This window comes from Schistocerca gregaria, chromosome 5 (genome assembly GCF_023897955.1).
Source record: "Schistocerca gregaria isolate iqSchGreg1 chromosome 5, iqSchGreg1.2, whole genome shotgun sequence".
In the NCBI taxonomy this organism is placed as follows: Eukaryota; Metazoa; Arthropoda; class Insecta; order Orthoptera; family Acrididae; genus Schistocerca; species Schistocerca gregaria.
In genome coordinates this window covers 648,223,603-648,237,864 of record NC_064924.1, presented here as the reverse complement: position 1 = coordinate 648,237,864, position 14,262 = coordinate 648,223,603, and positions in this window count along the sequence as shown.

Below are 14,262 nucleotides of genomic sequence, written 5' to 3'. Positions count from 1 at the left end.
TATCCTCTCTACTTCGACCATCATCAGTTATTTTACTTCCTAAATAGCAAAACTATGTACTGTAGTACTAACATTTTAAGCTTCACAAGGCCAATATCTGGCATGTTTAAATTTAATTTTATATTGTGACATTTCTGAAGATGGCTACAATATTATAGCCGAAACCTAGGTAAAGTTTCTTTGCTTATGCAACTGGAGGCGGAAATTTAATATAATTATGTGTTGTCTGCTGTTGTTCAAAGCATAACAAATATGTAAAGATTTGTTACAGTTTAAGTGAACATTTCAGAGACTTTGCACGTTCAGCCACAATATTCGGAAACGGCAGCAGTCGAACAAGGAGGGCCGGTACGTGTGTGACATTGTTCACGTTTCTGCCCAACGTGGGAAGGCAGATGACCAGCGGAGTTTGCGCGGCGGCAGTCGGCACTTGGACAGATAAACGACCGAGCAGACGGACAATGCTTTCAAGAAGATCAACGACGCTGTTCGCACATCAGTGTTCAATGCGCCAGGAACTGTCAGCATAATGAACTCACACCACGTAACGAATCTGGCGATGCGGAGGAGAGGACAGGGCATAGCCCGACGATGCCAGCATAGAGGTAAAACAGTGGAGCCGGCCGGGGTAGCCGAGCGGTTCTAGGCGCTTCAGTCTGGAACCGCGAGACCGCTACTGTCGCAGGTTCGATTCCTTCCGCGGTCATGGATGTGTGCGATGTCCTTACGTTACTTAGGTTTAAGTAGTTATAACTTCTAGGGTACTGATGACCTCAGATGTTAAGTCCCATAGTGCTCAGAGCCATTTTTAAAATAATGGATAGCCGGCACCTGTGCCGATATTTGTAACGTTTGTTACCGAAATGAAATGAGGAGCATAGATCAACGGCCGACGAGTCAGTCGCCGCCGTAGAAACTTAGCGACATTGGCAAAAACACCGAATAAATACTTCCGACAAACGGGAGTGAGGTTGTCCTTTGAGGTGGTCCTTTGTGGAGGTCCTTCGAGGGTAGACAGAATACAAGAAAAAATGTTGCCTGATCAGATGGACCGATGGTTAATTATACTTCGATACGACGACTTAGCCGCTACGCCGCTCGACAAAAGAAGATGTCGGTACCGCACCAGTAGGTCAACGCAGATGACGCCATTCTAGATGTTGCAAGAAAGAAGATCGTGTGATACTTATTCGGGTGGCTGGGTGAGGAAGAACAGACTGCGGCCTCACCAAATGGGTCACCTGTGAACATAGAGGTTGATGAATTGCGCCAGAAGGCCCAGAAACTGCGGGTCGCTAGCTCTATTATGGCACACAGCACTCGCGCCTCCCGGTAGCCGTTTGTTGATAACGCAACGAGTGAATGCACGAGGCGAAGGCGGCACTTCCGCCGCAGTGAGTCCCGGGCACTGCGCTGAATGGAAGAATACGCCGTCGCCGTGCCGCTGCAACACGATCCGTCTCCGCATCGGCTGCCGCCGGAATCGGCACGCTATCACTCCGCCGCTCGGCGGCCACGAGGAACTGAGCAAATTAAAATACACTCCTAGAAATTGAAATAAGAACACAGTGAATTCATTGTCCCAGGAAGAGGAAGCTTTATTGACACATTCCTGGGGTCAGATACATCACACGATCACACTGACAGAACCACAGGCACATAGACACAGGCAACAGAGCATGCACAATGTCGGCACTAGTACAGTGTATATCCACCTTTCGCAGCAATGAAGGCTGCTATTCTCCCTTGGAGACGATCGTAGAGATGCTGGATGTAGTCCTGTGGAACGGCTTGCCATGCCATTTCCACCTGGCGCCTCAGTTGGACCAGCGTTCGTGCTGGATGTGCAGACCGGGTGAGACGACGCTTCATCCAGTCCCAAACATGCTCAATGGGGGACAGATCCGGAGATCTTGCTGGCCAGGGTAGATGACGTACACCTTCTAGAGCACGTTGGGTGGCACGGGATACATGCGGACGTGCATTGTCCTGTTGGAACAGCAAGTTCCCTTGCCGGTCTAGGAATGGTAGAACGATGGGTTCGATGACGGTTTGGATGTACCATGCACTATTCAGTGTCCCCTCGACGATCACCAGAGGTGTACGGCAAGTGTGGGCGATCGCTCCCCACACCATGATGCTGGGAGTTGGCGCTGTGTGCCTCGGTCGTATGCAGTCCTGATCGTGGCGCTCACCTGCACGGCGCCAAACACGCATACGACCATCATTGGCACCAAGGCAGAAGCGACTCTCATCGCTGATGACGACACGTCTCCATTCGTCCCTCCATTCACGCCTTTCGCGACACCACTGGAGGCGGGCTGCACGATGTTGGGGCGTGAGCGGAAGACGGCCTAACGGTGTACGGGACCGTAGCCCAGCTTAATGGAGACGGTTGCGAATGGTCCTCGCCGATACCCCAGGAGCAACAGTGTCCCTAATTTGCTGGGAAGTGGCGGTGCGGTCCCCTACGGCACTGCGTAGGATCCTACGTTCTTGGCGTGCATCCGTGCGTCGCTGCGGTCCGGTCCCAGGTCGACGGGTACGTGCACCTTCCGCCGACCACTGGCGACAACATCGATGTACTGTGGAGACCTCACGCCCCATGTGTTGAGCAATTCGGCGGTACGTCCACCCGGCCTCCCGCATGCCCACTGTACGCCCTCGCTAAAAGTTCGTCAACAGGACATACGGTTCACGTCCACGCTGTCGCGGCATGCTACCAGTGTTAAAGAGTGCGATGGAGATCCGTAAGCCACGGCAAACTGGCTGACACTGACGGCGGCGGTGCACAAATGCTGCGCAGCTAGCGCCATTCGACGGCCATCACCGCGTTTCCTGGTGTGTCCGCTGTGCCACGCGTGTGATCATTGCTTGTACAGCCCTCTCGCAGTGTCCGCAGCAAGTATGGTGGGTCTGACTCACCGGTGTCAATGTGTTCTTTTTTCCATTTCCAGGAGTGTACATTGTATTAGTCTGTGTAGGTTTAAGTCTCTCATGTCTCAATAAATGACAGTTTATGGAACCACCCAGGTTTAGCTCACACTTCAGTCTCTGAGCTAACGAAAAAGCCCACACCACCGCCTACAAAGTGTCGCTTTCTTCCCGCCATCCCTGACAAATTAATGATCTTTGCTCCTATCTGTCACTGATGCTCAGTATCTAGTGTCACTAAACCCCTACTCGCTACGGAACAAATCGCTCACCATCCTTTAGATTTCTGGCGTGCAACCGCAGTAACCGTCCCTACATTCACACATGTATATCGGCCCCACCACCTTGCGGTAGTCTTCCGAATGAATCGACAGACTGGAACTGCTGCACTCATTCGGTCGGCTTAAGTCACTGCGTATGGGTTTTTAGTTGCACAGGTTCCATCACCGTCATGCGGTGGCAAAAAACTGCTCAAACTGAATCTGTGCTGAGATTGTCGATTTATTGCGGGATTCCTATGTATCCTTAAGGGCTTCAGCACGTTTCTGGCGAGTTCATTGTATAACCACTGGACTTCGTGATTTGTCCAGGCTAAAATGTTTATTAATTAAATGCTTTATCAAACAAATTTCTTCTATCGCCTTCCTGATTAATATGATATCGATACTGTCCCACAGCACAATATCACCGCTGTCGGTAGAATGCCAGAGGCGATTTACTGGGCTGTAAGAGTGGGGTATACCTCTTTTGCTCACTTTTCATGGACTGTACGCGTCGTCTGTTCGAAGTGTGAAAGGCCACACCCGCATTACAATCATTATTATATTAGTATTGTTATTTAGGTAATAAAACTCGAGCAGCCTTATATCACGTCCTCACGATGTAACAGTTTGCTAGATTGTCATCCCAAATCCCATATGATTGCAAACTATCCTATTTTTCGTCAAACTGTTCTATGGATATAAATAAATTTCACGATACTAACAAATACGATCTTAAATGTGATCACAATGTGGGCGGTCGTGTGTCCTGTTTCCTTTGCTCAGAGACTGAAGTGTGCTACACCTGTGGGCCTCGTGCAAGCAGTTATTCTGCTTAGCGTTGATTGACAGAGCTTTTGGACATCTCCTTAGAGTTATCGGGCCAAATCCTATCTGGTTGGCGCATTGAATTGCCAGAATCCAAACCTGGTTGATGGGTTAGGGACAGATCCGGCTATCTTGCTGCTCAAGGTATAGTTTGCCAGGTAGGATGTCAGTCGGTACCTACTGTCACCGTGGCCAGGCGGGCATTATCTTGCCGAAATTTAATCCCCGGAGGCTTGCTTTAAGGTCAACAAAACGGAGCGTAGTGTAAATTCGACTTACTGCTGTGTTGTAACGGTACCGCGCATGACAACCATAGGCATCGGGCTATGGAATGGAAATGGCAGACCAGACCATCAGTCCTGGCTGTTGGGCCGCATGGCGTGCGACAGTCTGGTTGGTATCACATCGTCGTCAGGGGCATCCCAAATGGGTCGCCACTAGCCATCAAGGGTCAGTTCGAAGTAGGACTCTTCACTGAGGGCAGTTCTATTCTAGTCCATAAGACTCCAGGCCGAAAACATCGCTGGATACCCTTTGTTAACTTTAACTAATCACTGCCCCTGCGATCTGATTGTTCGAGGATTGCACTACCACAGAGTGTGTAATCATTACGATATTTTAAAGCAAATATTTACTGTCTACCAGTATACACATCTGCTGGTGCCTTAGTTCCAATCCCGTAAACACATACTACTTCATCACACTACATTGAAGATGTCCTGTTATACGTTTGTGCTTTGTGCTACGTTAGCCGCTTTCATGTGTACACCAATGCACTTATATACCAGCTGATCAAAAAGTCAGCATAAATTAGAAAACTGAATAAATCACGGAATAATGTAGCTAGAGAGGTACAAATTGACACACATGGTGGAATGACATGGGATTTTATCAGAACCAAAAAAATACCAAAATTCAAAAAACGTCCGACAGATGGCGCTTCATCTAACCAGAATAACAATAATTAGCATAACAAAGTAAGACAAATGCAAATATGATGTTCTTTAAATGCTCAATATGTCCACCATCATTCCTCAACAATAGCTGTAGTCAAGGAATAATGTTGAGAACAGCACTGTAAAACATGTCCGGGGTTATGGTGAGGCATTGGCGTCGAATGTTGCCTTTCAGCATCCTTAGTGATGTCGGTCGATCACGATACACTTGCGACTTCAGGTAACCCCAAACCCAATAATCGCACGGACTGAGGTCTGGGGACCTGGGAAGCCAAGAATGACGAAAGTGGCCGCTGGACACACGATCATCACCAAACGGCGCGCGCAAGTGATCTTTCACGCGTCTAGCAATATGGGGTCGAGCGCCATCCTGCATAAACATCGTACGTTCCAGCAGGTGTTTATCGTCCAGGCTGGGGACGATGCGATTCTGTAACATATCGGCGTATTTCTCACCCATCGCGGTAGCAGTTACAAAACCAGAATCACGCATTTCCTCGAAGACAAAAGGTCCAATAACGGTAGATGTGGTAAATCCAACCCATACCGTGACTTTCTCGTCGTGCAATGGAGTTTCCACGACAGTTCTAGGATTTTCGGTAGCCCAAATTCTGCAGTTGTGGGCGTTGACAGACTCTCGGAGCGTGAAATGAGTTTCGTCGGCCCACAACACGTTACTCAACCAATCGTCATCTTTCACCATCTTCTGAAACGCGCACACCGCAAAAGCCCTCCGCTTCACTAAATCGCCAGGTAACAGTTCATGATGCCGATGGATGTTGTACGCATAGCAGCGGAGGGTACGCCTAAGTGCCAACCAAACAGTAGTGTATGGAATGCCGGTGCGACGAGCCACTGCACGAGCGCTGACTTCCCCGTGCACAGACGAACCCGCTACTGTCCCTATTTCTTCCTGATCTGTATCAGCAGCATTACGCCTTGTAATCGGTCGGTCACTACGGGGTCTATCGTTTAAACATCCCATGGCTTCAAACTTCGAAATCATTCTCGCAACAGCTGCATTTGTCAACGGACCTTTACCCGGTCGAATCCCCTTCCTATGGCGATAGGATCGTAACGTAACGCTAAACTAGCACATTCGCCTTTCTGATAACACTGCTTCATTAAAAGCGCCTTTTCAGGTAACGTCAACATGCTGCGACTGCTGGCGCATCTGATTCTCTCTCTCATTACAGCTTCTTTTATACACGATTGTCATGCGCAGTCACTGACGTTTTGCTTTCCAGCGCCATCTGTCAGACATTTTGTGAACTTGGTATTTTTTCTTTTTTTTGTTCTAATAAAACCCAATGTCATTCCAAGAATGTGTGTAAATTTTTGCCTCTCTATCTACATTATTCCATGGTTTATTAAGTTTTCAAATTTATACAGACGTTTTCATCACCCGGTACTTTGAAAATCATGCCGATAGTATTTCTTCAAGTCTTGGTATGGATAAATACACTTAATCCCGTTAGCCCCGGGATGCTATATCATGTACTTTCTAGTATGAGGTGACGAAAGTCATATCTCCTACGATTGTGTCGGACCTCATTCTCCCAGTACAGTGCAGCAGTTCGACGTGGCATGGACTCAAAATGCCTTCAGAAATCCCTTGCAGTAATACAGAGCTATACTTCTTCTATAGCTATCCATGTTAGCGATGCTGCTGCCGGCGCAGCCCCTTATTTACGAATTGATATCAGTCCATACAATGTAAACTTCCTAGCTAATAGGAGATGGTCAATATATAAAATTCTCCCCTGACGTTTCATCTCCGACTGTGGGAGACATAGTGCGATTGAAAACGACGAGCAACAAAGAGAACTCGAGGAAGCGCTAACTATACAGGCAGTGCAGAGTGTGCCACTGTCCATCATGTGGCGTCGGCTATGAGACTGTCTCTGGCAATGCCAACATTCCAGATTGAAAGTAATCGGTCGTCATGCTTCAGGTACAACGCCGACATCCAAATTTTATCCTCTTTAACACCTTCCTTTTTCCTGTTAAAATTATTACGGTGTTTATCAAGCTCGATAGCCTCTCTAAAAATGCGCACATAATAATTTGAGGTTTCAGATATGACGCACGTCTCGTTGAAATTTTTTCGTGATTACCTTCCTGGTAAACCTGTTCTGCTACTGTCGATTCATCCGTGTCACCCAGGTGGCAATTCCTCTCATGTTCAACACAATATCAAAACTCACGGAAATGTCATCCGGGCTCACGTACACTTCTTTTAATTTTTCAATGAAATGAGCTTAATTTTTGATATGACTGTCAGTCCTACCAACATGAGGTTGCAGCAATGAGGCAAAGTGTGTAGCTAACTCATGGGTGAGGCCACCTACAGCGCTTACAATTGGCCTCAAAAGAACCTCAGGTTTGTAAGTTTTGCGTAATCCATAATTTTAGGTGGGTAGGCTTCTATTTCACAAAGCTGCTTCTTATCGTCGGAGGAGAATGAAGACTCTTTCACGAGTCGATTAGTCATTTCTGAAATTCTTGAAACTCTCAAACAAGTATTCAAAAATTTTGCCATACGCCTATATAGGAACACGAGACACTCGCGGAGTCCTTTCATCATTACTCTGGGAAACTATGATCATTACCATAGATGCCGGCCGTTGTGACCGAGCGGTTCTAGGCGCTTCAGTCCGGAACCGCTCTGCTGCTACGGTTGCAGGTTGGAATCCTGCCTCTTTCATGGATGGGTGTGATGTCCTTAGGTTAGTTAGGTTTAAGTAGTTCTAAGTCTATGGGACTCATGACCTCCGGTGTTAAGTCCCATAGTGCTTAGAGCCATTTCAACCATAACCATAGATGGAAACAAAAGCAATCAATGACACTGTTAGCAAGGACCTGACCAACTACGGTGAGCTAAAGCACACAAGCGAACACATCGGCGAGGCACCGCACATCACGATTACTGACTGAATACACCAGCTGCTATCACATCCGATCGGCAAGCAACAGTAGGAAAGCCAAGAAACTCTTACGCTAACACACGAATATACCTCCTACACTACTCTACGCTGTACATCCGGTATACGAGGTTGCATTCAAGTTCTAAGGCCTCCGATTTTTATTCTAATTAACTACTCGCCCGAAATCCATGAAACTGGCGTTACTTCTCGACGTAATCGCTCTGCAGACGTACACATTCTTCAGAACGCTGACGCCATGATTCCATGACAGCGGCGAAGGCTTCTTTAGGAGTCTTGTTTTTACCACTGGAAATTCGCTGAGGCAATAGCAGCACGGCTGGTGAATATTCGGCCACGGAGAGTGTCTTTCATTGTTGGAAAAAGCCAAAAGTCACTAGGAATCAGGTCAGGTGAGTAGGGAGCATGAGGAATCACTTCAGAGTTGTTATCATGAAGAAACTGTTGGATAAGGTTAGCTCGATGTGCAGGTGCGTTGTCTTGGTGAAACAGCACACGCGCAGCCCTTTCCGGACGTTTTTGTTGCAGTGCAGGAAGGAATTTGTTCTTCAAAACATTTTCGTAGCATGCACCTGTTACCATAATGCCCTTTGGAACCCAATGGGTAAGGACTACACCCGCGATGTCCCAGAACATGGACACCATCATTTCTTCAGCACTGGCGGTTACCCGAAATGTTTTTGGTGGCGGTGAATCTGTGTGCTTCCATTGAACTGATGGCGCTTTGTTTCTGGATTGAAAAATGGCATCCACGTCTCATCCATTGTCACAACCGACGAAAAGAAAGTCCCATTCATGGTGTCGTTGCACGTCAACATTGCTTGGCAACATGTCACACGGGCAGCCATGTGGTCGTCCGTCAGCATTCGTGGCACCCACCTGGATGACACTTTTCTCATTTTCAGGTCGTCATGCAGGACTGTGTGCACAGAACCCACAGAAATGCCAACTCTGGAGGCGATCTGTTCAACAGTCAATTGGCGATCCCCAAAACAATTCTCTCCACTTTCTTGATCATGTCGTCAGACCGGCTTGTGCGAGCCTGAGGTTGTTTCGGTTTGATGTCACACGATGTTCTGCCTTCATTAAACTGTCGCACCCACGAACGCACTTTCGACACATCCATAACTCCATCACCACATGTCTCCTTCAACTGTCGATGAATTTCAATTGGTTTCACACCACGCAAATTCAGAAAACGATTGATGGCACGCTGTTCAAGTGAGGAAAACGTCGCCATTTTAAGTATTTAAAACAGATCTCATTCTCGCGGCTGGCGGTAAACTTCCATCTGCCGTATGGTGCTGCCATGTCTGGGACGTATTGACAATGAACGCGGCTTCATTTTAAAACAAAGCGCATGTTTCTATCTCTTCCCAGTAAGGAGAAAAAAATCGGAGGCCTTACAACTTGAATGCACCTCTTATAACCTATCGGCCACTAACCGACGATGAACGCAAGGGTTACACGTATGCCAATGCTGTCCGAGAAGACAACTATGGTACCCAGCTGTAGCTGTCGAGTGTCAACTACACGGAGATCTGCCTACGTGAGACTCGCTACTAACCTACCTAGCTCCTACATTATCTGTCCCACATAGCAAGCGCTCAGCTGCGGCTCGATTCGATCGCAAAATTTATTTCCCCTTGGCTCTTGCCTTTGCACATTTTTTTTCCCTCTGCCCTTGACACCGCAACCCTTCGTGCAATTTTCATAGGCAGACGTACACAAACATCGCAGTACCATCATCCTGCGAAGACCTCAGTAAGTGAACAATGACCTCTCCGCAGAGATGGCATTAGCAGTTTTATGCTGGCCATCAGACCGGTGCGAATGTAGAGGGTTTCATTTTCTTTTCTTTCTTCTTTTTTTTTTCTGCTTGTTAAGGTGTTTTATCAGAACGACACGAGTAAAAGCTCTGCATTGCGAGAATATCGTCGACAGAAAGAGCTACGAAGAGGCCTGTATCAATAAATGTGCTGAAGAGTAAGATCAGTTAATCTGCCGAAATAGGTGAATTATATTGTGCAGTTGAGAGAGGGAGGCGCCTCACATCCACGGCAGTTGGTGAAGTTGCTGTAACCACAACCGATTGTGCACCACCTGCCTCAAACTTTGCAGGAATCATTACATTATGGTAAACAGTTTACACTGGTGTCCCAGCAACATTCCAAGTTCGCGTCAAATGAAGCCCCAACGTAGCCTACAACGCTGTTATTTTGTCCTGTGTTTTGTAGCACGCGTACAAGTGTATGACATGTAGCTGGTTACTATTCTTTAGATGGCCGAGGCACGTTTTTCTCTGTATGGTACTTTGAATCCAAAGAACTGTCGTGTACAGTGTCCTGCTCTACAACATATCGTACTGATGTGACTGTGTTGTGTGATTTCACAAGCCCCTACATTCTCCGTTTTTGTTAGAGTAGATGACAGCTTGTGGGTTTGGTATACAGTGAGAACTGCACAGTATAAGGGGCTTCTTGAGAGAACACCTGATTACAGCTTTACAAGAATGTTGCTATGTTCACTCAAAAAATGGCTCTGAGCACTATGGGACTCAACTGCTGTGGTCATAAGTCCACTAGTACTTAGAACTACTTAAACCGAACTAACCTAAGGACATCACACACGTCCATGCCCGAGGCAGGATTCGAACCTGCGACCGTAGCAGCCGCACGGTTCCGGACTGCGCGCCTAGAACCGCGAGACCACCGCGGCCGGCTATGTTCACTCCGCTTGTTCTATGGAAGATGGGGCGAAACCGCATTTAGCTTTTCAGGTGAAAAATTTCATTTCGAGAAATATTCGGCAGTTTCAATGTGTGTCCCCTTACCATCCCCGGACCTGAATACATTTACTTCCGGTTGTGATGATATCTCAAGTATCGTTTCTAGCATAAATTTATCAGGACTCGTCCTGATCTGAAGGTCACTCTATGACGACATATAGTTCTGATTACACCCGGTATGATGTGACCGAGGCCATGTTAATCACGTATTGTAGCCTGTGACTATATGAAAATAAACATGTCAAAACCGCAGTTACGCTGTGTTTGGTCATTTCTCCCCTTTGAGGCCTTCACCCTCACTCCATTGTAATTCTTCCTCGCTTTTTCTTTGCTGTTTGTTCGCCTTCATTTTCGTCTTTTTCCTACCTTTACTTCTCTAGCCAGGTGTTTTTCGGCTGGGGATATTGGCGTGTCGCAGAGTGCCTGACTCATACTTTTTCTATCTTGCAGTCAGCCAGCATAATCAATCTTCTATATTATGTTAATACTTCTACCCCTTATTTCCCTTTAGTGCACGTATTCCCCTTTTGGTTTGCTTCTTTTTTTCACGTTTAGTGTAATTGCCACTTAGTTTTACACCTTTTTTAGATTGCAAAATTCTTACGACACCTGTTTGAATGAGAATAGGGGCGACCCTATACATTAGTCCGTTTACTCTCCCAACCAACCATCGTCCACTTTTTCAGCACCCAGGCCACTTCCTGACAGCTTACAGTGCCTTATTCTCATCTGATGTCACAAACCAGAGCTTTGATTTTTGAGCATACTCCTCAATCGCACTGATTAATGAACATACCTACAACGTTTCAGAGTCCTGCGATGTATACATTCCACGCTGCAGCACCCGGAACACCGTCAGTTTAATTATAACCGCCTACTGCGTCGACTGCTGAGGTCAACAACCAGGCACGGACAGTACAGGTGGATGGCGCGAATTCCAGGCAGCTGCAGATCTGACGGTTCACTGCATTAACTGGGGCAGTGGCGTCTGGACTATTTGCTGCTGCCACACATCAAAGCACTACAGATACGTTTCGGTCCAGAGCGTTCTCTCTGGTGCATCAAGCAATTCTGTGCAGGGCACGTAACTGCATATGATGGCAAGCGCTTTTAGAGCGTGGTACGTGGTAAGATATTATCTTTTATGAAATCACACTCTAATGGTCTTCAGTTTCAGACTAAAAGTGAAGTTACATAGTTATTTTTACAAACTACCTACCGAGTGCAATACGATAATATTTGAGATTGAAAAGGACGTATGTACCAGGAAGTATTTCAAGTACACCTTAATAGAACAAAAAGGAAATATTTGTTAACACAGGGGAAGGTCCTCATGATGTCACTGGAGTAGAACAGTGATTGGCAGAGTTCTTAGAAGAATTATTAGACTCTGATGACCCATTGAGCTTCTTGCATGTGAGATACAAGCCACAACAAAGTAGAACAGAGAAGAAGAAATACTTCGCACAATCAAAAGCCTAAAATGCGATGCGGATTTCGGTGATCATATGGAAAGTGAATTTATAATGATTGGAGGCCAGGTCATGATAAAAGTAATGGCAAAGCCTCTGAAGAATGGGATTACGATACATTATCTGACCACTGGAAAAAGTCCGTAATCTGCCCTATACTAAAAACGAACTACCCTAGTGTGCGTCGTAATTACGGCAAGATTGCACTCCTAAATCTGGACTACAAAATTTATAGCAGTTTCCGCCGGAGAGAATCACCCCAAATGCAGAACGAATTGCTGAGGAGCGTCAAAGAGGTCTTATAATGAATAGATCAACCACAGATCAGACAAGTAACAAAACAGGCTGGGAAAATAGCGCTGACGTCACATGTTTTTCTTTGACCTCGATAACAATTATGACAGTTTACACAGTGCACGATCACTAATGTCTGAAACAGTTCCATTTTCGATAAAAGTTAATACGTCTGTTGCAGATGTGTTTACAAGAAGCCTATTGCGAAGTAAAGGTCAGTAGAGGAATGTCAGAGCTTTTAGAAATCGAAACTTGTTTTCGATGAGGATATACATTTTCACTGATACTTTACAATTTCAGTTTAGGAAAGACAGAGACCCACAAAAAAGTAGGCCCATCTCGAAGGAGGCTGGAAAATAACACTTACTAGAAATTTTTTTAGGAAAGACACAGAACACAAAAAAGGCCCATCTGGAAGAAGGCTGGAAAGTAACCCTTATTAGAACAACATTCTCCGTACATGGAAGCCAACCTATGGGGAAATAACATAAGAAATCGTGTTGCATATGCTGGCAACGGTAATCTAGTCAGCGATAGCAAAGAGGAGTTGCATATGAAGACATGATATTACAGAAATTTTACATAGAAAGCAGCGTTACAAATTAAGGGAGAAAAAAAAGAATACATAATACATCCTCTCCAGAATGGGATTTTCACTCTGTAGTGGAGTGTGCACAGATATGAAACATCATGGCAGATTAAAACTGTGTGCCGATCTGAGACTCAGACTCGGAACCTTTGCCTTTTTCCGGGAAAGTGCTCGGGTTCGCAGGAGAGCTTCTATGATGTTTGGAAGGTAGGAGACGAGTTACTGTCTGAATTGAAGCTGTGAGGTCGGGGCGTGAGTCGTGCTTGGGTAGCCCAGATGGTAGAGCACCTGCCCGCAACACACAATTTTAATCTGGCAAGAAGTTTCTCTGTTTTGTGCTCCTCTAAATCTACAGGTCAACAGCCTGACTAGTAAGAAAGCAGTAAAGGTTGACTATATATTTCTTAAATAATTCATATACAAACGCTTTTTACGTATTCCCAGACATATGAAATTATATCGTTATCTTTTGCTTTGACACAGTGAGAAATATGAATTGAGTACGCATTCATAATCATCTACGTTTTCGTATTCACCTGCAACCACTTTTAGGATATATCCTATTGCAAATAATAGATGTTTAAAATTCAGTTACATATAAGACACATCTGTATCAGCTAGCCAAGTTTTAACAGCTGTATCGGTCTTCGTAAAGAGAAACCTGAACTGAATTACATTTTCTGCACAAACAGTGTAAGTCTTAATACAGCTCCTTAATGCTACTGCCAACGATTTGGTTGTACTGAATCAGGAACAGTTCACCGTAAGAATTACTTTTCTATTTATCATAAACGTCAAAAGCAACGAAGTGTTCAGATGCTGTAAGGCACCCTTTCTTAAACAAATTTATTATTTTCACATTTCTTTCTGTAAATGTTTTTAGATCATAGCCAAGAGCAATAATCTTGTGTATAAAAGCAATTAACCATTACGAATTAAATACAAAACAACTACTGTTATCTTTTAGAGAGAAAACAATAATTTCCATTACGTTCACACTATATGATACCTTATGAACAGGAACTGACATTTTATTCATACAATTAGAATGAGATACTTAAAAAATTAATTGTGTAACTTTACATGCCTATTTTAGAAATCAGCTATGTCCGTGTTATTCATTCTACTACAGTAATTTATCTACATCGTGTGACTATTGAAAAAGTCAGCTTCATCATCACTATTCTTAAAATAAA